Below are 26,577 nucleotides of genomic sequence, written 5' to 3'. Positions count from 1 at the left end.
CCAATGAATGAAAACCGTGGGCCTAATCTTAGAACCCAGCTTACTTTCTACTACTTCTACAGCCTTATCTCATCAGATATGGGGCATGACAGTAAGGGCCAAGGGTTACAAAGGGTTTGCTCAGAGCTGTCAAGTTTCACTGGTCCAAGAAGTAGCTCACACAGTCAAGGTGTTTTGCTTTGCATTAGCCTAGTTTTCTAATGGGATAAATAGGACTTCGAGCCCCAGAATGCACAGCAAACGCATGGACTGGATGAGGTCCTCATGGATCTCGGACACTCGAAAGCTCTGCAAGCTAGCGGGGAGGAGATTGTTGAAGCCCGGCTTTTCAATTGTACAGTTAAGATGGCGCTGCGTGTCGCTACGCCTGCTAGAAGCCTCTTATCAGGTGTGTTTCCATGTTCTGCAAAACAAACCACCGGGCCCTCCCCGCAGCATTCAGGGCCTCAGCTGTCGCCAATAAAAAGGTTCTATTCTGGGCGCGCGCGGCGGTCGCGCGCCGCCCACAGGTGCATTAGCGCCGAGTCCTGCGCGCGGGACGTGGCGTTTCAGACAAAGTGCCCTCCTCGGGAGCCGGGGAAATCATCAGGTTTGATTTAGAGGTTGTGTTTATTTGTCCCCAGGGCGTCTCTCTCCGTAATGTCTCTTCATCTGCTTCTCAGCAAGCTCTCACATTAAGGCAAGGACGCGAGCGCGGGCCGCAGAGAGACGTATCGGGCTGGTTTTTAAAAGGTTTCTGCTGTTCTTGTCTTTAGTTAAAAAAAAAAAAATCGAGATCGGGGAAAAAACGACTTAACTTCTGCTGCTGCGCTGCACAGGCCGCATTCTTTGAACGGTTGACTCTTGAGGGTGAAAGACGAGACCCACAGGTGAAAATGGGGCGCATGTTCTGTGGGATGCTACATGCAGCCGTGGCTTCTAATGCATGAGCGCGTTGCATTCTGGGAATCGCAGTTAACCCTCAATTTACAAATTGTTTGCTAAGAGCCCAGGACTGGCTGGGAGTTTCAACGCTGGGGCTTCTTGGCAGCTAGCCATGCCCATTGCTGGCCCTAGGGTGTCGAGGGTGGTCCCACCGCACAGGGCACCATTTGCACATGGTGCCCCTAAATGAAAGTTGTGTTTGGAGACAAAGTTATTTACAGATAAAAGTAATGTTTTGGGTAATTGCGTTTATGTAGCAAAAAAAATAATTTTCCTTAAAATGTCAAGATAGTGTTTGAAGATTTTAAGTTTATGAAGCAAAAATGAAAAGCTAGTATATGGACTCTAAATTCTAATCTAATTTATGCTCCAATCTCTTTCCCTTTCTACCGTAAGCAGCAGTCCCCTGATGACTACTTTCAAAGACTTTTATCTTTGAAGCTGTCATTGCTAAATTAATCCCTTGATATTTGAATTAAGATCTCACCTTGGCTTCCTCTCTTTATATGTTGCTTTTGTTTTCCTCTGGGTATAGCGAGGTCCACTCTAGGGTGGTGCAGGTTTAGAGCGGGAATCGTCCGGATTTTGGTTCTAACTAACCCTGGGCGTAGTTCGCAAAAGTAGCGCTACGCAAAGCGCACTTCGCTAGCTACGCGTAGCACTTTGCGAACTGCGTAGTACCCTGTTCGCACTGTGCAAGATGCCGTTTTCAATGACTGCACAGTGCTGGATGCTTGTCCGCACTGTGCAATCATTGAAAACGGCATCTTGCAGAGTGCGAGCTGTAGTTTTCTGCCGCTCGAGTAGATTTTTACTCGAGCGGCACCTTTCTCAACGTGGACTGGTGGTTTCTCATCGCGAGCGGTCGCGAGCATACACGAACACTCGCAATGAGAAACCTGACCTCCCCGCATTGAGAATCTCGCCGGGTGGTTTATTTTTCTACGCTCGCGATCGGCAACTTGATGTTGCTGATCGCAAACGAGGAAAAAGTCTTGCCGGGATGTCATTTTGCTTGCTCCCGGTTGCCAACTTGACGTTGAGGACTGTGAGCAAGCAAAAAATGACCGCTGCACTACGCTACGCGTGTTTGCACTGTGCTACGTGCACGTAGAGCGAAGTAGCGCAAACTAAGCGAGCGTAGCGTAGTGCTTTGCCCAGGCTTAGTTCTAACAGCATCTCTTGAGTCCCAGCCTGGTCCCTGCAATTCCCTATTGACTGTGTCCCAGTGATGTGTGATGACAGTCGGGCACATCAGCAGCGCCAGTGCACATTCACTGTGTGCGCTCCAGTGCACAGAGCAGCTGGTGCAAATGAAATGCTTCACTTAACGGTGATTAGAAACTCCTTTAGTCCAAGTTGCAGCCTTGTTGTGAGTCGATGGACCCCAAGTGGATCATGGCTGGCGGTAACACATGGGTCATCACGGGACATCAGATTACACTCCCCAGGGGACTCGCCAAGCTGCCAAGACTTACTCTTGAGGTTTGACATGGTTTGTTTTTACATTCTCAACATCACTCGGTATCTCAGAATGCCTCTGCATCTTCTATAAGAATGTAAGGTATATCTGTCTATATAGGGAAGTACACGCATAATAAATATGTATATAGCGCACAATACAAACTGAACATTTTTACACTTATGTCGTAATGTCGTATGTCGTAATATCTCACTGAAGCTATTAAACAAAAATAAAGACCGAGTTAAAATCTGCAATGCTTCAAACATATGCCTTCCTCTTTACATGGGGCGGGTTGAAGCAGGTGCATTAGTCATTCAGATACTTTACCAAGATTGTAACTTGGGACCTGCAGGCAACACAGGGATCTCTGCAAAAAAAATCATTAAACTAGGGCGACTTAAAAAAAATAAAAAAATACAAGTCTGTGATTTGTGTTAGACAATGCTCTGCAGTAGACACATTAACCCTCTGTTCCATCATATGTTGCTTCAATACTGGGACCAGAGATGGCATACATCTCTCGACAGCAAGTACATTACTACCAAAGTTAACTTACTACCATTATGCCCTGAAGTTGCATAGACATAGACGTCTGCAGCATGTCTTAGCCCCATTACCTCAGGTGGGCCAGCTCCTGCCGATGCTCAGATCTCGCAGAGGAAAAATGATGTTCATGTTGGTCCCTAACAGCTGTTCTTTTTCTGTACTCCGTGGATTCTCAAGCATAAAAATTCACAAGTGGCCTGGAGCTAGTACCTGGCAGATCTGAATGGTGGGAAAGAGGACGAGGAATATTGTGTAGACCAGGAAGACCCTGGGGGAGAAGAGGAAGACCATGAGGGAGAGGATGACCATGAGGGACTGGAGGATGAAAAAGAGATGTAGGTAAGCAATTGGAGGATCAGGATGAATACCAGGCCAAGATGACCAGGGAGATTAAATAACTAGGACCAGGATAACAGCCGAAAGGACAAGGAGTATAAAGAAGGCCAGGTATGGATGACCAGGAACATCAAGAGGGCACGGCTAGGACCTGCCAGGGCAGGGAGGACCAAGAGGGCTTGGACCAGAACAACCTAGATAAGAAAGACCAGGACCAAAGAGAAGAGCAAGGACAGCAGGACCTTGGGACCAGAGTCACACGTTCCAAATCAAGGAGGACCATGGCTAGAGGGCCATGACTAGAATGATGGTAGGAGGACTGGAGCCAGGACAACCAGGAGAGGACCTGGAGGAGCAGGTGGCCCAGATCCATGGGGACCTGGACCAAGTGGACAAGCTCCAGAGGCACCAAGGTCAGAAAGATTAGGAGCAGGACAAGAAGGCCAGGGGCTGGCCAAGATTTTAAAGGCCTCTTCTAAGAAGACCATGATCAATTTGCTTGGAGGACTAGGGGATAAGAACCAGGTCAAAGAGATGAGGCATGGTTAGATCTGGTGGATTAGGACAAAGAGGCTCAAGATACTTTGACCAGAGGGACCAGAATCTGGGGGACTAGGATCAGGGGTGATGAGAGGAAAAAAAGTGCCAAAAGGACCATGTGTAGGGTACCGGGACTGAGCGGGCCAGAGCGACCAGGATCAGGAAGTCGTGAGAGCCAGGAAGAAAAGCAGTAGGATCAAGACCAGCAGCACCAGAGCCTAAAAAATACAGGAGCTGTAGTAAAAGTATCAGAAAGACATGGATCAGAAATGGGAAGAGAAGGAGAACCTGAACCATGAGGACAAGAACAAGGATGGCCAGGACTGAGATGAGATTAAAGAGTAGTTGGAGGACCAGGACTGAGGAGGAAGATGAAGAAGAGAAGCAGGAGCAGTAAGAAGAAGAGGAGGAGGAGGAAAGGATGAGGAGGGAATAATGACAGAATACCTCCAGGAGGATAAAGAGGCGAGAGCAGTACCAAAAGGGGAGGAACACCCAGAAGATGAAAAGGATAAAGGAGTAGTAGGTCAATTATGATTATGATGAGACCAGGAAGGAGAGGATAGCGAGGAGGAAGAGTATTAAGAAGCCAAAGTGATTCTAGGCCACACTTATTAGAGCTCACACTTGCTTACAAAGGCCACAGATCTCTTACAAACAATTCTTAGTAGCATTTCTTAGGCCACTGTCCCTTATACACCCCACCTATTTCAGCCCACTTAAAGTAGTGCTTAACTCCCTCAGCTAAGTTAAGATATAGTATGTGACCAATGAAGTGAGAAAGAATAGCCTTACCACCAATTATTTCCTTGTGTACTTGTGTGGGCAGAATGTGTCCCAAAAAATCATAGTTTGATGTCGTACACTAACCCCCCCCACCCCCATTTGGATCTGCCCTTCGTGACTCTACCTACTCTGTCGCCCCTCACCTGCATCCAGGAGCGTAGCAGGGGGTGCTTGGGATGTCCACTCCCCCCCTCCCCCCAAAAAATAATGCATTCTTGGCTTGGTAGTTGGGTCTGCTGTGTGTGTTGGTTTTTCTCACTTCTTCACTGAGAGGTTTTAATTTGTTTAAATATATATTATGAGTGGTTAACAAAAAAAGTTGTAAATCTGCACCCATAGAAGCATTTATTGAATGGATGCAAATTTACTCCTTTTTGGAATTCACAAATTTTTGCAGTAGTACACATGGAAAGCTCCTCCATTCTCAGGTTTCGGGGCATACTACTGACAATCAGACACCTTAAAGGCGATGATGGGACGTAATCTTGGAAATTGTGTAACCACTGGAAATCACTTTGGGGTTGTATTCCATCTAGGCCAGGGAAAAAATTAAATTACACCGGTGCAATTTCAGAAATTTCAAGTTACTCCTGTTACAAGGAATTCAAAATATTATGCTTTTACACCACCTTGCATAACTATGCACCGTTCGTAATAACATTTTACAGCAATTGATGCATTTTCCAGTAAAGATTTACCGCAAACATACGGGAACAAAAGAATGCGAGTGGTTGTTGTTCTCTGAGCTCTTGTTTACATGCATGGGGCCAAAAATGGACATGACGATACATTTCACATTAAAATAATAGCACAAAATGATAGATTTGTAGTTTGTATAATTGCGCATAATTTCGTTGTAATAGCACATAATTGCATGAAAGCAAATTAGATTAATTTCACACACCTTTAATCCCAACCCATTGTTTTTAGGTCTCACCTGAGCCAGCGCATGTGCTGGTCTGGCGAGACATTTAGTGAGTGGGGCTTTAGAAATCCGACCACAAGCTTTAGCTTGTGGCCTAAAGCTTGAGGTTACGCGCGTGTGGATGCGCATAGCCGCCATCTGGCTTTTCTCACGGCACCCTTAGTCAGGCGCCATCTGGCTTTCCTCTTGCTTGCTTTCCAAAGCGCCTCGCTCCGCCCCTCCCCCACCACAACTTCTAGGCAAATGAAAGCTGCCAACATTTCTACCCAAATCACTTTAGAAGTAGAGAATCACCAGGGCCGTGTTTGTTAAAGCTGGTTGCTTACTGACTCCTACATCCTTTACTATTCCAAAACAAGCTCCTACGGCATTTCTCACAAGAATTTTTTTGTAGAACTAAATGTCTCCAGAAAATAGCAGAACGGCATTGACTTCCGAGTTTGTAAGACACCGCACTACAAAAACCTCCGCGCATTGCTGTTGAAAATATATAAAGGATATCAAGTTAGAGAGAGTGGGGTTGTGGAGGTGGTTCTCAATGAAGTTAACTTACCACCAAACCATGATTGATTGAATTGGTTTGAATATTAAGATATCACGTCTGATGCCTACGGAACTTGGGCGATTTAGGATCACAGTAGCGGATAGCTTCCACTTCTCTCCATGTTAGGCTGAAGAAGCACTCCCTGAGCTGTGAATACGTAGTGCTTTCACCTGATATTGTCTGATTACATTACATTAGGCCACACCCGCTTGCCTGTCCGGCATAATTTGAGAAGTGTGGCTCAATGGTTAGAGCGGCAGACCCTGATGCAGAAGTCTGGCCCGGGACCAGGGTTCAATTCCCGCCTCGGCGGGTCTTGGGCTCAATTTCCTCGGACCTGATAATTCTTGCCTCGGTCCCTATCCTAATCATGGGTCCCACTCTGCAACTCTGGGCAATAGCTTGCTTAATCTCCACAACGGCCCCAACAACGCTAGGATGCCTGGCCTCACCTTGGGGGTGCCCAGGAGTGGACACTTCACAGGGAAAGGCCAGGAAGGGTTCCTCAGCGGTATTCGTACAAGCGCCGAGATGCCTCCGGATAGTCGTGCGCTATACAAGTACATCTACATTTACATTTACATAATTATAGCGCAAACTTGAACCAAGGGCATTATAGCGCTTCACACAGAAATCAGCTCCCCTTACACAACAGTTTTTAAGCACAGTGTAATGAAGCGATTTGCACGGAATCTAACCTAGTTACCCAGTTATAACATCCGCAGCCCTAGCCGCAACGGGTCTGATATTAGGAGATTTGTCAAAAGAAGAAGCACTCCCGAGCTGTGAATACGTAGTGCTTTCACCTGATATTGTCCGATTACATTAGGCCATTTACCTTGTTCTGCTGTTTGCTTTCCTTCTACCCCCTCCTGAGTGTGCAATGCACTCTTCCTAAAGTAAATGCTTCTGAGGTAACTTCCATCCTTCCAAGCCCCGTCGCTCTATGGAAAACTCGCATCCCATCTTTAGTCGAAGCTGTTGGTTGCCCCTTACTACTGTCCCATTCTGGGGTGATAAGAGATGCTTCTTACTGGCACAGACCATTCTCAGAACTTCCGGGGAAGGTTTGTAGCAGCCGCCATTGTCAAAGTCTTTGTGTGTTTGTGCCCCTTGCTCACCCTCGACATTCTCACTCCACCTCAGCCTCCCCGGCGAGCTGAATCCAGGTGCCAAAAGGCAGCATGAATAAAAATACATAAACATAAATGTAATAAAACCTCGTCCTTCAAGTCCTTGAACATTTTCTTTAGCAGTTGTTAATTTAATCAAACTTAATTTAAACTGCATTGTAACCACAATTAGGTAAAATGTTTTTACTAAAGTAACTCTCCAATAGCATTCATTAGTAAGCAAAAATGCAGCAAAAACATGTAGTGTTCTGAATTTTACGAGGGCCACCACAGCCTCCCTCGGGGCCACCACAGCCTCCCTCGGGGCCACCACAGCCTCCCTCGGGGCCACCACAGCCTCCCTCGGGGCCACCACAGCCTCACCCAGCACCACATCAGTATCACTCAGCATCGCCTTGGCACTAGTACACCACCGCATCATCATCACTCAGCAAGACCGGAGTATCATTCAGCATCACCTCAGCATAGTCTCCCCACCAGTCACCTCACCACTACCACCTCAGAATCACTCCGCACCACCTCAGCCTGCTCTCGGAATCTGGCATCTGTTGATTCTCGCCTAGCGTCTGGCCGCTGCTAGTGTTAAAATACAGGTACTAGTTCCCAACCTTCACCCTCCGATTGTTTATGCCCCCTCAAAAAAAAGCTTTAACAAACAACCATTGGAATAGGCAGAAACAAGTTGCCAGCACTGCAAGAACAAAAGAAAACTGAGGACATTTCTTATTGTAAATACTTATTTTTAATATGGCCGTTCAGTTGTAAATAATGCCTTCTTGGTCATATATAAGGTAACAAAAATGCTTCTGACACTTTTTTATTAAAACTTTTTAGCATGCTGCACAGCAGCCACACTTCTCTACCGCACAGCTTAAAGACATTGGCAAAGTCAATAGCTCTGGCTAAACACTAATAAGGCCCCAAAGGCGAGACCTATTAGCTATGCCAATAGGTCTCGCCTTTGGGACCTTATAAGTGTTTAGCCATGCAACACTTGATGTTGTTGCACCAAGGATATTGTGCTGGATAATTAAACACTTATAAGGTCCCAAAGGCGAGACCTATTGGCTATGCCAATGCTTGTTCATCCAAGCTGCCACTTTAGACAGAGGTCCACCTGATGCAAATCAGTACTGACCCTGTTGCTCATTTTAACAGTTGATCCTGAACCTTGGTCATCTCGCCCCTCCAGCCTGGGGCCCATCACCTTTTAGTTAGGAATTTGAGATTCACACCTGCCGAATCTCACTAAACTATGCTGTTTCCTCTATCTTCAGTTAATGGATTTCCAGAGTAAACTCCTTTTATCTCCAGCACTGATTAAGTATTTTCCTACGCATAATTCACTGATGTTTGTTTTATACTAAAGTTGTACTACATAAAACTGCAAAAGAACAATAAATAAAATGTTAGGTTGATTCAAATCATCGTGCATTTAGATCATGTTGCTGGTAGATTACTAGCAGAAGGGATTTGAAGTTTGCCCTGCATCTGAGGTCAGCACTACTGTCCTGATTACATTTTAAAGGAAGAACTATTTGCAGACGATGAGGTTCTGTTCACCTCAATACGATCTCACCATACAGTGTATTGAACTTTATGTTAAACTCAGTGTGAGAGGCCGAAAGAACACTCCAAAGATGTTGAAAGAGCTTTATTAATATTTATTTCAGATAAGTGATAAGGTACAGATCTCCTCCAGCTGCCCTAGAAGCAAAAGATAAACAGGGCCCAATAGAAGTGCAAGGCATGCAGTGAAGGTAAAATAGGATCTTAAGAGATTTTACTCAATGAAGGAGGTGTGTTAAGGTACAAAAATAAAGAAATTGTACAAAATACCTAAAGGTATGACCAACTTTCTAAAAAATATATATATTTAAATATGGTTGAAATAGGGAAGGGTGCTTGGAAGCAGGATAATGGCAGAGTTTTGCCCCGCAGACTGGGATGAAATGGACCTGATTAGTAAATGTGGGCTGTTCCTCTTAGAAACCTCCTCAGCCAGAACTCTGAAAGCCACATGTCTGTGTAAAGGCGAATGAGGATTTCACCCTGTGATATTCACTTGTTTTTTAAATTCTGGAGACCCAGATGGATCCAGCATTTCAGTCCAATAACCAGATATTAGTGACAAGCCAAGGACCGTGGCGCCAAATCCTGCACGGTTTAAGGACTGTGACCTAGAGGGCGATGAGTGATACTACTGCGAAGGAGACAGTGGCATAACACAGGGCCCCGCATCCCCCGCAGGGGGCCCCCGAGTTTCAGGGGGCCCCTCAGCACAGTAGTCAAGCCTGAGAGCTCCGGATTCAATTCGTAGTGGGTGCCCCTCCAGGTACCTTGCAGGGGGGCCCCCTCAACTTTCATTACGCCAGTGGCAGGAGAATCATACAGGGAGCCTCAGTGTGGCCCAGAAATAGGCCAGAAGCAGATAACCGGTCCATGCTCAAGGTGCTCTGGATTAATGTTGGTGGGTAACAGGGCCTCCAGTGGTACTAAAAAGCATGTCCACATAGGTTGTCCCTAGGTGAGATCATTCAAGTCCTGGATAGAAGCTTTGGCGTTCTTTCCAATCCTTAGTAGTGGAACTTCCGCCCACTGACATTCCAACACACTGTTCAAAATGTGGGGGCCTGGCAGTGGAAGGAATGGGTTGCTTTGCAGGATTTTCTCATTCTGAGGCACCAGGCATGGACTGCACTGTGGATGGGGAAAGGGATTATGTCTGGGCAATGGAAGCTTGGCTCCCAGGATGCATTGCGGAGATTATTGTAGCATGCCACCATGCAGGTACAGATCCAAGAAATCTGCTCTGGTAGTGTTAGACCTGTCACCCTTAGGGTGGCCTTCCCCTAACCTTTTTGCTTCACTCCTCCATATTTGTCTGATCCAGTTTTTGTTGACCGTAGCACTCAGTGCACTTTACCACTGTTAATCGGTGTTAAAGTGGGTGTGCTCACTCCCTAAAACATGGTAGCATTGGCTTGTCTCCGACTGGCATATTTAATTTACTTCAAAGTCCCTAGTAAAAGTGGTACTACATGTACCCTGTGTCTTTAAATTACATGCTATTAGTGGGCCTGCAGCACTTGTTGTGCCAACCACTTAAGTAGCCTTAAAAACCTCTCCCAGGTCTACCATTGCAGTCTGCATGTGCACTATTAACCTGCCATTTTGACCTGGCAAAATATTCCTTTTGCCAGACTCAAGCCTTCCTTTTTAATACATATGTCATCCTAGGGTAGGCCCTAAATAGCCCACAGGGTGGGGTGCAATGTAATATAGCAGCATGAGTAATTTTAAGTTTTACATGACCCGGTTGTGAAAATCTTACAGTTGTTTTCCACTACTGCAAGGCCTGCTTCTCCCATAGGGTAACACTACAGTTACCTTATTACATTTAATAAGCTGTAACTTTCAAATGGAAACAGGTAAACAGTTTGTGTTGGGTGTCTTTGGAACTGTAATGAAAATCTTTTTAAGGTAAAGTCTGATTTTGAATTACAATTTTCAAAATGTCTCTTTTAGAAAGTTGGCATCTTCCTGTCTTGCCATTTAGTGCTTGCAGCCTGTCTCTGGGTCACATGACTGGATGTAGTTGGCAGTTGGGCTTTGTGTATTCCTCGTAGACAGCCACACAATAGAGCTTAGGTGTGCCTCAGTAGGCCATCATTGGCAGGATGGGAGGGCAGAGTTAACTACAGCCCCACTTGCACCTGAATAAGCTGTGTCCTGCCTTCACACAAAGGACTGCATACCCCTGTCGTTTTAATCCAGGGCAGGGGAGGCAGGAAACCTAAACACTTCAAAGGGAATCCTCTAGAAGCTTCACCCACTTCAAAGATGGCATGAAGTATAAACATCTTGACATGTGGATACTACAGAAGGAGGACTTCTGTTCTGATGTGCTGCCAAAACGACTGCCACTCTGCTGCCCTGCTTGCTGAGAAGGAAGATTGGACCTGCACTCTTCATCCCAAGCTGAAGTGAGCCCAAGGGGCAGCAAGCTGACTTCCTTTTCTGAGCTTCAAGGACATAATAAGCTCAAGAGGCCCCCTGCAACTGCATAGCTGACTTGTTGCCTGAGCTCTGGTGGCCTCTGCTGGAGTGAGCTCCTGACCCCCAAGTGGTACCCCTTAGTCCAGGAGCCTTGGTGTTGCCTCAGTTGAGCTCCCCAAAGTTTTGGGCTCTCTGCAAATAGGCCAGTTCACACCAAGATGTTGCTGCCTGCCAACGTTGAGTTCTGGCAAACCCAACTCTTTGCACTGCAGTGACCGTCAACGATGCCCAGCAGCACTAGGACTGCAATTGACATCACAGCTCATCAGGACCACCAATGCAAAACTCCAATAACAGTCTGCAACCCTGACACAAACTTTATGGTAAAGAGACAACCGTCCAAGATGCCTGGCCTCCCCTCGCTCTATATCCACAATCCGCAACGCTTTTCCTGCTCCTTGTGGGCCCCATCTACCCGGAGCGGAACTCTTGAGCTTGACTTTGATATGGTACTCTTTCAGCTGGACTAACCTGGTCTCTGTATATGACTGCCGCTATATGATGGTCGGCCTGAGCTTGTGACTTTCACCCGGTCTCACATGACCAGATAGCCATGAGTGGCGCTTTGTGCTTTTTGTTGCTGTTTTCACTTAAATCTTCAAAATTGCATATCTCCAATTCTACTAATTGAATTTTAGTCTTTTCAGTTTTGGATAATTTATTTAATTTTACTCTATTTTTGTGGGATTTTTCCTGTGCTTTTTTTTTTTTTTAACTTTATTACTGTTTGAACTGATGCATAAATGGTGTACACATTGCCTCTAAGTTAAGCTTGACTGCTCCGTGCCAAGCTACCAGATGGTTGAGCACCGGTTAATTTGGGGTTTCCTTGTGCCTCACCATGACAATGATTGTGGTTGCTGCTTGAGTAGGCTTTCACCCCCCCTCAACCAGTAACCCAATGTCTTACAGGTAGGAAACTTTCTTCCTCTCTGACAGACAGTTTTTCTAGGGGAGGACTCTGCGCGTGCTGAACCTGTCATTTTCTGTTGCCAGGCAGCCTTCTCCATCCTTTATACTGACAAAGGCACACATGCATCACATTGCACTTGATGGGGAGCATGGTCACTAGACTAGACTTTACTTGGGTGATCCAGTAAGTTTAACCCAACAAAACCTGCCACCAACCAGCATGGTCACAGTATGGGGGGGTCAAGATGATTTTTATTCAATGAATGTAAGTTAGGGGCCACCAATTGTGGATGCAGCCGGGTTCACTGGCACTCATTTTTGCAGACCGGTCTTATTTTTCATCCGCCTTTGACCCAGAGCTAAAGAGAGAAAGGCAAAGAAGGTAGGAAGAGAAAGAGAAAACAAAAACCGTTACAAAGAGAGAAGGTAGGGGGTAAAGAAAGAACCTACAAGAGTGAGATAGAGACAAGAAGAAAGAGAAGAAGAAAGATATTGGAGGGAATCAAGACAAGGCAGCTTTGGTATGTGACAAACCTGTCATCCAGCAGTACCAGTGGCAAGTTCCTTTGTGGACCTTGCAGGTATTTTTATTTATTATGTTTTTACATTTTAAGCATTGCCCCCTTGCTATTCCTACAGGTTTTTGTAGCACCGGATAAGCAGCTGCTGAGAAGCTATGGTTTGGACAGAAGTCCAACCAGGTGAGATCTTAGGACGTCAAGGTGCGTGTGACATTGCTTTCACTATCCCTTGCGTTTTAGTGAATTGACACTCATGTTATCTCTTTCAGACAGCCTTCTGCCACCCCCTGCCCCCAGCCCAAGAGACTACAAGAGTATCTGTGGGCAACACTGGAGCTGGGTCATGGATTTACTCTGTGAATAGTGTGTGCTCGAATGTAGCCATAATACAAAAAAATGCTGGTAAACTTTGGAGGGCTGTTACAGGGGAATGGGGCACCTGAAACAACTAGGTGAATACTGTGGTGAGGGCCTAAGGAGCTGACTGTGGCCCTGGGGACTCTGCGGGCCCTAGCATTTTTCATCAGCCCAGAGCAGACCTGCCAACTAACACGGTGCCACCGTGTGTCACACAAGATCTGCTCTATCAAACAAGAAGGGGGGACCAAGGAGCCGGCCCTACGAGGAGCAACTGCCCAATGATGAAGCATGACATCCTTCGGGGTGTGTGAGGGCATCAGAGGACAAAGAGTGGTCTTCCATTTCCTGAGTGGGTCCCTTACCAAGGTTTCTATTTCACTCTTTTTTCTTTTTTAGCATATCTTTTAAGGGCATGGGTGACTTTTTGCACCAAGCCATAGGAACAGTGTCCTCTGGGTGATTGACACAAGATCTGCTCCCTTCACACAACAAGGGAAAAATAAAATAGCTCAATGTTATTATCGTTTTCTTTTTTCCAGCAGTGGCAGCTTTACGGGCTGCGCACTGCAGCGTTGTGATTGGCTTAGGGGAGCCTGGGTGCTTCCTGTTCCGGCCTGAAGCACCAGAGAGACGTGGCGATCAGGTACATTTATTCTTCGATCTTTAATCCCTTTAACCCCCTATACCCCTCCCCGCCACCCCTGATCTGTACCGGCCGCCACTGCTTCACACAATCACCCGGTAAGGAGACAACATTACACTGTGGCAGGAAAATAAAGGTGGAAACCACTGCAAAGAGTGGATTTCCAGCCTGTTTTATTTTTTTTGGAGGGGTTGATGTCCATTATGGGGTGTGAAAACACCCCAGGACATCGGCACCAGCCTCAGCAGACTTGTATTCAGGAGGAGGGGGTTTGGTGGGGGAGGGTGCATAAGTGCCTCCTAGGTAGTTCTGATCGGAAGGCCCCACCCCTACAAGGTCCCCCCCCCCCCCCCTCACAAGGTTGACCGGTCTGCCTGTGACCTTGTCAGCCAGTCTCATCCTTAGTTGTATAAGTGCCGGTGAATGTGTCTGAGCAGGGCCCTACTGGGAACCCAGAAGCAGTCCCACAAAAGTGCGCACACCAACCCCTCTCGCGTCATCTCGTGCAACCTCTTTCCATTCATCTATTCTCGCTCTCTCCTTCTCCCTCACGGATCACTTACTCTCTACCTTCCTCTTCTTTCTCTTGAAGCCTCCCAGTGCCTGCTGAAGTCAATCTCGTGGAAAGTGACAGCAGCACCAGGCTGGCCTCCTAGGGCACCAGCCCACGGGGGAATGCCCGGTGGAATAGGCGGTCAGTCCGGCCGAGGGTCGCTGTCACGCTGCCGCAGCCAGCTCGCTGCCGCCCGCTCTCTCCTCGGGATCTGTAGCCGGGTTGTCGCGGCCCTGGAGCACGGATGTCAGAGAAGCCTGTGCAGCGCCTCCTGACAGATGGTGACAGGCGAGGCGCGAAGAGCTTGGTCTGTGAAAGCTGCTGTCACAAACGCTTTAGGCCCGAATGGAAGATGGCGCTCCCTGTGTGGATGCAAGGCGAGTCAGAGGGGTGTGAAGGGGAGGGGGCAGAGAGACCGTAACAGCACAGCAGAGTGAATATATGTAGACCTTTTGTTTGGCATCGGTGTGTGTGTGTATACACTAGGTACATGCACACGTACCAAGGAGCACACACCAACTTATAGACCGTAAGTATGTAAAGACAACGCACTAGCAAACCCATATGCACACAAGCAGGCAAACACACACTGTACATGACCGTTTGTGTGTGCTTGCCTTTGTGTGCATGTTCAAGCACCGGTTTGCGTGCGCTGGGTTTACACGTGCCTTAGTATTTTCTCAATAAGTTTGAGTGTACATGTATATGGATTTGTGTGCATATGTACATGTGTTTTGTCTACTGGTATAAGTTATATGTCTATATCTGTGTTTACATGTGTGTGAATATAGGTGCGTGTGTGTCTGTATATAGGTGTTTCTGGGTGTGAATTGTTAGAGGTGTGTGTATATACTGGCGTGTGTGTATATTTGTGTATGGTATATGTTGGTTTGTGCCTTTATGTGAGTGATAACCGGCGTGTATAAACAGATTGTGTGTTCTCAGAGAATTCCTGTCTGCATCAGTGTCTGAGTATCTTATTTATTTGATGTGTTTTTATTCTTTGAGCTGTTTCTTTACTAACTGCAGTACAAAACAGGGCAGTAAAAAAAGACAATTGCAAAAGAATTATAAAGATCAGAAGCTAATGCGGTGACAAAATGACAGGTCTGTAGGAGGTGATGTTCCTTTAAAGATGTTTTAATAAAGCCAAAAACGAGAACAAGCGAACAGGAGGCAGGGAAGACATTCCACCGTTTTTTTGTCTCAATTAATGATGAAAGGAGTGACACTCTGCAGAAGCACAGTAGGATGAGGAACTGTAACTAGACCAAGAGATGCAGAGCAAATACTCCTTTGAAGCCTGAGAGAGAGCGAGACGAGCTAGACAAGAGCTGAAATACTTGAAACAACACAGAGGAAAATGAAACCAGCTGGGATAGCTTCAGCAGGAAGACGCGGGATTCAAAGGGGTCAAAGACAGAGGCCACAGAATGGATAACTCCAGCATCCCTGAGCTGTGACGGGATTGGTGCTTCTCCAGTCAAACGCCTTGTTCCATCTCCCGCAACTGGTCTACCTTGTATGATACCTCCGACTGGTGGCTTCCCAGGCGACCTCCTGCTGTCCTGCTGCCTTAGAGGACCGACAGTAGCCTTGGCAGACCACCGCAGAGAGAAGAACAGTAATTAAGGCAAGATTAGACTCAAGTTTAGGAATTTGTTTCAGAGAAGACAAAGAAATAAAGACCCGGGGCAAATATAGGTTTAGCCAGGTACACGGCCACATTGTCTATATGTAACTTCTGTGACACAGTGCATAGAAACTGAAAGATAGAAGTTGTAAAATTCAGAAAAATAATTCCTCATCCGTTTTCATGAACCGGGAATCCTTCTGTGATGTGTTGCGACCTGCAGTGAATTCAGAAATGAAGAAACAGGAGGACTCCACCTCTACACATTCATTTGCAGTGCTCCATTCCTGCCACCTGTCACTCAACGGAACATTGGGTTCCAGCACTTCATTTGTAAACAAATCAGTGCCAGGGCCCTTGTCAAGAGGTTATTGCAGTTTGCACCGCCCATTGCCGCTGCCAATAACAGTGCCAACACAACTACTATCCTTCTCACCTTAAAAGTGTGATAATTCAGACTATTCCAGGCCCCCAAAACTATAAGAATGGCTTGGACATTGGTATCAGTCATTTGCATATTGAATTAATAAACAACTGTTGTTGTGCTAATTTCTAAATTAGAGAAACAGCACTGCCATGTAACAGACTGTCATAAATGCTGGTGTTGAAATTAAGAGCTGGTTCTGAATATCGGAAACCACCGCCTCAAATTAAGCGCTGTTGGTTTTATGTTCCCAAAAAGTCGCACGTGCCTGATGGGACATTTTGAGAAACGTGCAGAGTCCATGTGATCACCCTCTGCCCCCTCCGAAGCTCAGAGCAGTCATTCATTAATTCAATAATGAAACAGATTGTATCATTAATTCAAGCCCTAATTCAATGGAAGTTGTCTCTTTCAGACAGTTACCACATGTGCAAGTGTTCCCTGAATGACTTTTGGAGTTGTAAAAACCTTTCATGTTTTCAAGCACAAGGGCATTCATATTGTTCCTTGAGAATCGCTGAGGAGGTTAGAGAATGTCAAAAGCAATTTAATGTTAAAAGCCAGGCTGTGAGCTGAAGGAGCAGGGAATGCAGCAGAAGGGGGTGAGGCTAAAAAGAGAAGCTGTACATTCGGAAGCTTGAAAGAAATCATTTCTATCCTGGAATGGTCGATTCATGCGAAAGGGTCCCCCACCCACTGTTACTTTTCCGGACCTCACTGTACCAAAAAGTAACACAAGAATTAAGTCAGGGGAAAAAATAAATGTAAAGGACATTTGCAAGGTATTTGGGGTAAAAGTATGGATTAAAGCCGAAAGAAGTGACCATGGATGAATTGGGAGTTGAGTTCCGGCCTCATGTGAACCACATATCCCAAGGGAATGATGTGTGCTTAAAGTGATCGATAACATCCATGCAGAGGAATCTAGTGTTAGGAATTGTGCCTCTATGCGCATTTCAGTAATTGAGTTTGTAATCCCACGCAAGATCACTCCATTATAGAGTCCAAGACAACAAGTTCACTCTAGTAGCGAGTCATAATCCCGAACAAGATGACTCCAGCACAGAGTTCATATCATGGTTTAACTCTTTATTCTATAGGTTATCCAGGAAACCTCTCTCTATGCACAGTCCTGAAATCACTCTGGCGTGATGAAGGCGCAAGGAAAACCGACTCCCGCAACAAAGGTTCCAGCTCGAGCAACTATGAAACACAAGGAACTAGTACCTGGTGTATCAGATGGTTGCTGAAAATCTGGTGAGACATGCGGCATCCTGGGAAATGTAGTTTGCCCTTAGTTCCCATTGTTTTGCCTGGTATTGGCATCAGTCGTGAAGCCTCATAGCAAGTAGCGCTGGCGTTCTGCATGCATTCGTGGTCTCCTCTGCTGTGGAGAACTCGAGGGCCCTTGAGGTTCAGAGGATTGTCTTTGTGCCTGCCCCGCGCACACAAGTGTGGACAATGGATCCTCTCACACACAAGGTTGCACAATTTACACTGTATCCATATTTGAGAAAACCTATGCTTGTATGGGTGTATCTCCTTTGGGGGGGGCGGGCTAATGCATCTGTAAGGCGTGCTGAACACCGATCTGTGTGGCCTGATGAATGAAGTTGTGCATCTCTGTACATATCATATGTGCATGTTTACCAGGGTGTGCAGAAATGACACTCCCAAAGAAGCTTCCCTTGCAATGCAGATCAGTGTTGATGTCCTTGAATGTCTTTGCAGGGCAACTATCACACAGTATGTCCTAGATTCCTAGCATAGGTGATCTGTGCTCTCTTCTATTGATATACACAATGGATTGTTCCCGAGCAAGAAAAAAAACAGTGTCCAATATAAGGATAACAATTATATAAGAACAAGGTCCAATCCGTATGTATGAGGAAATTTCTTCTTTATTGTCTCAGTTGTCCTGGTCTCATGTTCTATAAAATCGACCAAGGATGTATGCAGCCAACACGTGTTTCGTCTTAGGGCAAATGGCCCAAACGACTTCCTCAGGGCATGAAGAGTAAAGACTCTGCTTGAGTAGCATCTAGTGCAATAGTATTCGTGACGAGTATGATGAGTAATTCAATCAGTATTTTAAAACATTAAAGTACAATGCCAGATGTCTCAGATCTGACTCCGAGAGTATGTCCCAGTCAGCATATATTTTCATGAAGCAGTAAATGGTCTGAGATACGGAGAGTGCTCCGATAAGGTTCTGGAGTCCGGTGTAAGTTTTTACTTAAGAAATTTCCTCATACATACGGACTGGACCTTGTTCTTATATAATTGTTATCCTTATATTGGACACTGTTTTTTTTCTTGCTCGGGAACAATCCATTGTGTATATGTTTATCGTCGATTACCTTGTGTAATGGAGGATTTTGGGATCTGAAGTGGCTGTTCCCCATATTGTTCCCTCGAGCATTTTGCCTTGTCATCTTACCTTCTATGTACACCATTATTGATTTTGCGCAAATGTAACCTAGCCACGGTTCGAGAATTCACTCTTCTATTGATAGTCCACAAGGGCCCCTAAAGCCGGTTGATGCTGACATTCCCCACGGTTTTATATGTAATCGGCTACCTGTGATTACATTGGCTGAAAACACTCGTGCATGAATTAAAAGACCCTTCTGAGAGAACTGCCTTCTCACTTGGGCACTGATCCGACGCTTGGTGGCATTGCGATCACATCCATCGATCCTAAGGCAGGCACTGGTCATAGGCTGCACATCTATTGCACGGTCCATCACCAAACTCCTGGAAGATCAGCAAACCCAAAATCATGTAAAGGAAATGACTAGCAACAGCTCCATTCAGCTAATGCAGCCCTTGGGTAAGAATATATGAGCACTAAAGATGTATTGTTGTCCTGCTTTTATGGGCTTTGTCTCGCTTTTATGGGCTCAGCGCATTATACAGACTCCATCCAATTTAATGTTTGCTGCCTCATAATGTATTTTGTATTTTAAATAGATATTTGTTATAGCCTTATACATAAAACATTGAATAAAACAATGTGAATAAAATCCACCCTCCTTCTATGAAAGTGGAATACATTTACTGAAGGTAACTGGTGGCTGTTGATGCAAACTTTGGATTTTGTGCAGCTTGGTCCGACCAGAGTGGAAGGAGTCGGGTGGTGCCAAGTCCTAGAGGCTGACTGGTGGTCCAGACCGCATGTGTCATGATGTCGCACTCCTCCACCTAGCGCATTCTTTTGGACAAGAGACAGAAGAGCTTTATATCCCCTAAGACCCAAGATTCACAGCGTATGCAATACAGAGGAGTACCCGACTAGCACTTTTTACAGTGTAAGGTGAAACCCTAGATCATGAAAGGCCGAGCACGTCCCCTATGCTTCATATGTTTGGGGACTTGTGTGAACTTGCAAAAGCCAGTTTGCTTGTTTGTTCCGCTCAACACGGCGCTAAACAGCACGCATTATCCTTTGGGGGCACACTGGGAGCAGAAAGTGAAGTTGTGGAAGAGATAACATTTCTGCTCCTCGTTGAAGATTGCAGACAGGTTGTATCACGTAGGCGTGGAGGGAGTAAGTTTCAGTATCTGGATGCACTGTCGGAAAAGAATAGAGATATTGAACGTTCCTTTTGAAAACCTGATGGTTCCAAGAGAAGTGATTTTGCTCTAATACGTGATCTTAGTTCTCTACACACTTTCAACATTGATGTTGAGTACAAAGAACTGGGTGCCTATAGAAGCTTATGAGTGGTCCAAGCTATTGTGTAGAAGTCCTAATTGGAAGCATGCACCCTTGGCCAACACATTGATTTGTGATTGAAGGTTGAGATTTTTGTCGAGAATGAAATTCCATTTTTGTTGCATTGTCAATGATGGCAGTCAATCCAGAATTTAACCCGTGTAGTTGAGTGTGAAGTAACATAAACTCTGTTTTTGACTTGTGGAGCTTCAAGTGAAATGAAATCATCCAGTCTTGAAACATTCGTAAAACTTGGGCAAGATTTATAACGTTGTGAACGGCAATCTTAAGATAGAGCTGCGCATCTTCAGTATGTTGATGATAGACGGCTCCTCAGTTATTGAGTAGGATTTCAAGAGATTTGATGTAAGATTGAAAAGAGTTTGGGTTAATATGGACCTTGAGGAACCCCTGTGTCAAGGACACCAGACTGGAAAAGTAATTATCAAGTTTGTTCTGCTGCAAAAGTTTGCCAAACAGATGCACCATTTGAGGACTAAGTCATCAGGACCATTCATTTCTTTGAGGGTATTAATGAGCGGGGAGTTATTTACAGTTTCAAAGCCAGCAGAATGGTTAAAAAAAAAGAAATAGCAGACCAGATTGACCAGAATCAAGAATCCAATGCGCAGTGTTGGCTACCTCTCGCAGGACTGTTTCAGTGATACAGCAGTGTCGGAAACCTGATTCAAAATCACGAAAAGGATCGCTACTGGAGAGAATTTGTGAAGTTGCACTGCAACACAAGTTTCAATAACTTTAGCAGGAAAGGGTAGACCAAATACAAGGCACAAAGATTTTAGATCATATTCATTTACTGAATGACTGTTCTTTAGGGTAGTGATCTGCCAATTTTATAGCAGTCCAGGAAAACTCCTTGAGCAATTTAGAACTGGGCTCATTTGCTGTAGTATAGTTAGGGCTGGTAAGAGGGGCCTTCAGTTAGATCACAGGAACCTGGTTAATGAAATGATTTTACTTATGTAATGGTTTTTAGCAACACATCCTCCTGTAATATTTTGAAATAAAGCCAATTCTCTTTGAATATACAAATTAATTTCGAACCCCTCTGTGAATCGGGAGTAGGGCAACAATAGTTCAATGGAGTTGACTTTCTTATCAAAGATCTTAGCAATGTTTTCTGTTTTAGCAGCAGAATCTTCAACTCTGAATGCTGTAAGAGAATTATTAATTAGTCTTTTTCAAAAAGTTGTTCCACGTAATTCTTGGCAGAATTTATGGGAGATTTTATATTGCTGAACTCTGCATTGAGAATATTTCTCTTTAGTCTTCGGCTCACTCTAAGAATATCTAGATTAACAAAGGGTATTTTTTTCCAGTTATTCTCCAGCGTTCATACAGATTTTCTTTCTTCCAAGAGATCTTTTGAGAACCACAGTGCATTTGGTTTAGGCATTTGTCCTATGTGAAAAGTTATCTAGAAATTCAAAGATACATTCAATGTATCTAGTAGTGAATAAATTGACATCTTTATTTTGAAATGACAGGATGTGTTTTAGATTTCAATGCTGCAAAGTTAACAGCAATACTTATTTTGTCCTGAAACAAAGTCCACTCCTTTTTAGATGGTGCAGCTGTTTTTGTGTGCTTGAAGACCGAAGAGGGTTAGGAAATGATCGGACCAGTCTACGGGGATTGGGCTTTCAGAAATAAGCGGGTCATCATATGAGATTATAAGGTCCCAGACATAACCATTTTTAATGGTGAGCTTGCATATGTGTTGATTAAGATGTTTTCTGGTGATGAAAGAGGAGAACAGATTAACTACAGTGTCACCACAGCAGAGTATGAAATCCCTTAGAAAGATATTTGAATCATAAAGAATAGGTTACTGATGTGTTCCATTAATATACTGTTACCAGGTGGTGGTAAATGGCCTTCAGTCTCATGAGCGAAGCGTGTAAGAATTTGAATACAAGGGTCAGACGCTGCAAACAATAGAAGTAATCCGTGGTAACCTTCCTGCTCTTAGAGAGTTCTTGTAGAATGCTGCAACCCCTCCATCGGACCTGCTTTACTAATCACATCACAGAATAGAGTCGGTAGGAGGAGCCCCGAATATTGCATCAGGTGCCATTAAACCATGCCTCCCTGAGAAAAAGTAAGTCAAGGTTTTGATTATCTATAGTATAGAAATTTGCAATTGATGTTTGTGCTGATCTACAGGTGTGTAAAAGACAGCACAGTGTGAAGTTTACTCTTTTAGTAAAGGGTGTGACCAAGTGTTCCTACTGGTTCTGATGGAAGTTTCCATTCATAACTTTATTTGGAGAACTTGTATAAGTGGCTTGTGTTCAGGACCTGTAGGGATACCTACAATAGAACCCAGAGCAGTGGGTGTGGTGCTTGTAGTAGAATCTGGACCCACTTTTGTTAGAGGAAGGAGAGTGAGAGTCCTAGCCATAAAGAAAAACAAATGATTGTGTACTCAAGAGTTAGTGGCAGGAGCTATATGTGTGAGGGTCCGGGTTGCTCCATGCTACAGTTTGAAGAGTGCTGCCCATAAGCATGTGTGAGAGTCATAACTGGCTAAAAAGAGTAACGTAGAATGACTAGAGATCATAATTGAGAGAACTGAGTGATCATATTGGTTAAATAAGTACATTTTCTGAGGTCACCTAATGAAGAGGTTTTGGCAGTGTGCTGGTCCAAATTAAGCCCATTTCGGACACGTCTGTGTTATTGTTAGAAGAAAGTGAAGTTAGAGGCACAGTTGGGACAAAACCTGAGGTTTATTATTCCAGACTAATTTCCTCACAAGAGAGAGGAAAATCCAAGACTTACGGAGGGAATTTTGAGTTTTTCAGAACAGGAATACGGCTGTAAATCAGCAATTTTTCCGCCCCATCAAAATTGCGGTTTGCCCATTCTATGTAGAGTTGGAGGAAGCAAGGGGTTTGCACCAGCAGAGATTTAGCTGGCTCTACCACTGGAAACATTAGATCAGGGATGCATGTGCTACTGAACCCGGACTGGTAAGGATCTCTGAATATAGCAGGCAGTCCTCCAGAAGCAACGCAGACTGCACAGCCTCTCTTCTTTAATGTTACACTCTACCTCTATCCCCCTGAAGTCACCACCCTCCAGGTTCTAACTAAGCACTTCACTCTAGTTGGTTCAGGGCTCTTGTCTCTTCAGTAGCATCCCCACTATCCTTGTAGAAGCTCAGAATACAAATGTCTTGATCTACCAGGTGATGGCCACTTGAGAGGTAGAATGGAAAAGGTCCGCTACAAAAGAGAAAAAGAAGAGTTAACCAAAGGGAAATAAATTAGGTGGCAGGTTGATGGCGACATAGGAGGAGGAAACTAAGAAGAGACTATATCATGAGATAGTGAGGGGTGAAGACAACAGAAGGGGAGACGCTTGTGAACGTAGTGGAAGGGTTAGAATTTGGGATGCAGGAAAGGAGAGAAGTCCGCTGGTGGGGATGGTAAGAGAGATGTATGGAGGGTGACCAAGTGGTGATGTAGAGTATATCATTAAAGAATACTGAAAAATAAATATAAAGTTTATGGCAATAGGGATTCTCAACATCAAGGTGACTTTAGATTCATTTTTGAATATTTCTAGCAAAAATAGGGTATTCTGAGATCACAAGGTGAACTCAAGTTTGAGTTGTCCAACAATGAGTGCTTTAGGGTGATAACTCATGGGATCATGCATGAAATGTTTCTAAGAAGATTTTGAAAGTTTGATTGGTCAAAGAATTTTAAAAAGTTGAAACTAACCTTATTCAGACTTTGGATATAGACGCAAGATGAAAGACGTGAGCAATAAGCACTTCTATATTCAAGAAGGAACAGTAAGATGAACACCAAGCATGGTGAAAAACAATTAATCAAATTCCTAATACTATCTAGCCTGGGCAAAGTAATAGACAGAGGACATCACTTAGAGTGACAATGCACATAACCTCTTGTTAAAAAGGCCCAAAAAGAGGACCCAGGGAATCCCCATGCAATGAGATTAAAGAATCAAACAAAATACTTTTAAAAGAATAAAATATACACCAAAGAAAGATCGAGCTATTGTACAGACTGCAACTGAAGGACAAGCAGCTCCAGCATCTACAAGGACATTGACAATAACTTAGTTAATTATAATACACAGTTCACATTAGCTATAATTAAAAAAAAATATCAGGCAAAAACATTATTGGTAAGCTGCAAATGACTGAAAAAGCACCTAACACGCCCGTGTTAAATAGGAGTGAACACTCCCTGCCTACTGTCTCTGCACTCTGGGGTACGACAGACAGCCAAACCCCCTCCCATTTATTTTTTAATAGGCGTGACACCCCAACCACAGCTCCTCTTCCTTCCAAACTACCACTTTTTCAGCAACAGCTCCGGTCATTGAAGTATCATTGACAATACTCCTTTTTTTAGAGCATAGAAGCAGCATGTCGGTTCCATCACAGTAGAGCTGATTGCGACTCAATATTCAATGTTAATGGTGGACTTAAAAAGTGTGTTTGTAGAAACACCTACACTTCTGCTGTTTAATAGGATTGTCGAGATTCAAAGTGTTAATACTAAATGCTGGAGTATTATAGCCACATTGCTCATTACCAGGAGTAAAGTTGCCTAGGTGTGTTTCCATGGATGGCCTGTGTGTTGCCACCCAACCCCGTCCAAGATGCTCTAAACCTTCTGCAGTGTAGAAAAGGTGAAAAGACTACGACACAAACCTGAAGATAACTGGCCAGGATGCGGCTCCGGCTCCCTGGAGCTCTTTCAGACTAGAATAGGGGAGTGCAGGCGCGTGGGATCTTTCATTTGCTGCTATGTGGTCCCCCGTATCGGAGTATATTAGCCACTTGTCGGTCTCTTCTGCTGGTCTTTTGGTAGTTTTCTGTAACCATGTATTTATGCATTAGATGCTATCTGCTAATTAGGCTTTTTGATCGCCAAACACGAGCGAATTAAACACTTATCACGGTCCGGCAAAGCCTTTATATAGTCGATTGCAAAAAAGAACCAATTACCGCGTAATGTAATTTTCTTTTTCCAATATTCGGACAATCCGAGTGAGGTACTTACAGATATGTTAATGACCAATCTCTGTGGAAACTACACAATAGAGCAATTACACGAGCTTGTATTTGTGCATTAATTCTCTGGGTCCCTTTTTTTTTTTTTTTTTATAAATGAGGAATGTGGTCCTGTTCTTCTGCTCCTAAACTTGGAGCAAACTTCTGACTTTTAGAAATAGAAAAAAGAAGAAAAAAAATCCAGACGTCGGTTTAGAAATTGGAGACTGCAGCAGAATCCCAAGAGTCCTAATACATTTAGCTGTTTCTGCACATAAAATTGTTTTTTTTGTTCTAATATCTTTATTAGTTTTGAGAGAAGAAATATAAACAATTAAAATACCATAATAAGCAATACAACCAAAAAGAGTTACACAATAAATGAATAGATAAATAAGCATTCATCAGTATAGATATAATGTCATATATATCACCGACATATCAATAAATAAGGTGTAAAAAGCAATGAAGAATCAATACGAGAGAATCAGTTGTATCACTCTACACATAAAATTGTAACTGGGTACAGTTGTGCGTGCAAAAATGTGGCACAAAAGCATTTGTGCAGTGGTGCAGGAATAATGTTCAGCTCTGTGTACCCCGGCAAGATTGCCACATAGTTCACTTTGTGAAATCCTCTCACTTTGTACTCAAAGAAGGAAAAGTGAACACCAATCTCCGTGATAAAAGGAGCAGCAATTTGTCAGAAGACCGAGTGTGCCATTTGGCTTGTCTTACTGAATTTAAAGGCGTTTTTATTGCTTATTCACTTATCTCCAGCATGTTCTTTTTGGGGGTGCTGTGATATCCCCCCTTGCCCCCCAACACCCCCCGCACATCTACTTCCAGCATCTCTGCTGTTGTACATGAAAAGGTTCTCAACAATTTGTCTTTCTGTGGGCTAAAAAAATTGACAATGAAGGCACCTTTTTCGTTGCACCCCGTTAGCTTTGGGGTCTTTGCTTTCCCATTCTGAATGAAAACTGTAGTTGCTTCTGTCCTTCAAGAGATGTACATTCAAGAGTGTTTTCGGGAAGGGAAACTACATGAACGTTGTAGGTGAAAAACTACAAGTTTGCAAATTTGCAGTTGTTCAGTCGTTTTGCCACTTGGCCCATGGGTGCCATCAATCCAGCCCTGCACACTAGATTTGCTGATGTGGAACTTCCACAATCCGTCAGAAATACCATGTGAGCAAATCCCTTGCACAAGGGTGGAAAACACCCAATAATCCTTATTCTGCGAACCAGGAATAGAATGTTTGAATCAAAGGTTGGTCGCACTCTGCTCGTCACACCAGCAAGTTGCCCCAAGGAACCGTGGTCAATGAAGTGGCGACGGCGAGTACGCCTATGCCACGGTGTATGTAAAAAACGTATGTGTCGCATTAGCCATCCCTGGACACGTGTTTCGAGGTAGTTGCCTCTCGTCAGCAGGGAGCAGGTCCGTGTAAAGGGGTGCCGCGTGGACTGCCAAAATGTAATTAAAACAGGTAAAGT

General features: G+C 44.4%; 1 long non-coding RNA gene across 1 annotated transcript in view; it reads left to right on the top strand.

Annotated features, from left to right (window-relative positions):
* The first annotated feature begins 495 nt into the window (after positions 1–495).
* Positions 496–26,577, top strand: part of LOC146796785 (uncharacterized) — a 496,917-nt gene continuing 470,835 nt past the window's right edge. The window contains exon 1 of the long non-coding RNA XR_014969952.1: positions 496–589. This is a non-coding gene — a long non-coding RNA (uncharacterized LOC146796785). The remainder of the gene's footprint in view (positions 590–26,577) is intronic.

The sequence above is a fragment of the Triturus cristatus genome, chromosome 10, assembly GCF_964204655.1.
Source record: "Triturus cristatus chromosome 10, aTriCri1.1, whole genome shotgun sequence".
Classification (NCBI taxonomy): Eukaryota; Metazoa; Chordata; class Amphibia; order Caudata; family Salamandridae; genus Triturus; species Triturus cristatus.
Note: the sequence above shows the minus strand (reverse complement) of the source record. Positions and strands in the feature narration are given on the sequence as shown.